The sequence below is a fragment of the Micropterus dolomieu genome, linkage group LG21 (genome assembly GCF_021292245.1).
Source record: "Micropterus dolomieu isolate WLL.071019.BEF.003 ecotype Adirondacks linkage group LG21, ASM2129224v1, whole genome shotgun sequence".
NCBI lineage: Eukaryota > Metazoa > Chordata > Actinopteri > Centrarchiformes > Centrarchidae > Micropterus > Micropterus dolomieu.
In genome coordinates, this window is record NC_060170.1 from 35,905,207 (window position 1) to 35,905,957 (window position 751).

General features: G+C 57.0%; 1 protein-coding gene across 1 annotated transcript in view; it reads right to left on the minus strand.

The window, feature by feature from the left end:
* Positions 1-751, minus strand: part of LOC123960372 (FHF complex subunit HOOK interacting protein 2B-like) — a gene marked incomplete at its 5' end in the record, with an annotated part of 15,162 nt that overhangs the window by 4,364 nt on the left and 10,047 nt on the right. The window lies entirely within an intron of this gene.

A 751-nucleotide genomic window follows, 5' to 3' on the forward strand; every position in this document is an offset into this window, starting at 1 on the left:
AGGAGAAGGAGCAGAAGGAGGAGAGGGAGGATAGGGAGGAGGAGGGGGGAGGAGAAGGAGGAGGGGGAGGAGAAGGAGCAGAAGGAGGAGGGGGAGGATAGGGAGGAGGGGGAGGAGGAGGGGGGGAGAAGGAGGAGAGGGAGGATAGGGAGGAGGGGGAGGAGAGGGAGGAGAAGGAGCAGAAGGAGGAGAGGGATGATAGGGAGGAGGGGGAGGAGGAGGGGGGGGAGAAGGAGGAGAGGGAGGAGAAGGAGCAGAAGGAGGAGAGGGAGGATAGGGAGGAGGGGGAGGAGGAGGGGGAGGAGAGGGAGGAGAGGGAGGAGGGGGAGGAGGAGGGGGAGGAGATGCTGCCATGAGTGCTGACGACTGGATCAGTCTGGATTTGATGTAAAACTTTAGTTTGTAACCTGGACCCTGTTTTCACATGTTCTGCTGTTAAAATGACGCAGCTGGAAATGCAGCTGGAGACGCCGCAGGAGTCCGCTAACTTCCTGTTTAGCCCTCCGCTAACTTCCTGTTTAGCCCCCACTAACTTCCTGTTTAGCCCCCACTAACTTTCTGTTTAGCCCTCCGCTAACTTCCTGTTTAGCCCTCCGCAAACTTCCTGTTTAGCCCTCCGCAAACTTCCTGTTTAGCCCCCACTAACTTTCTGTTTAGCCCTCCGCTAACTTCCTGTTTAGCCCTCCGCAAACTTCCTGTTTAGCCCTCCGCTAACTTCCTGTTTAGCCCTCCGCTAACTTCCTGTTTAGCC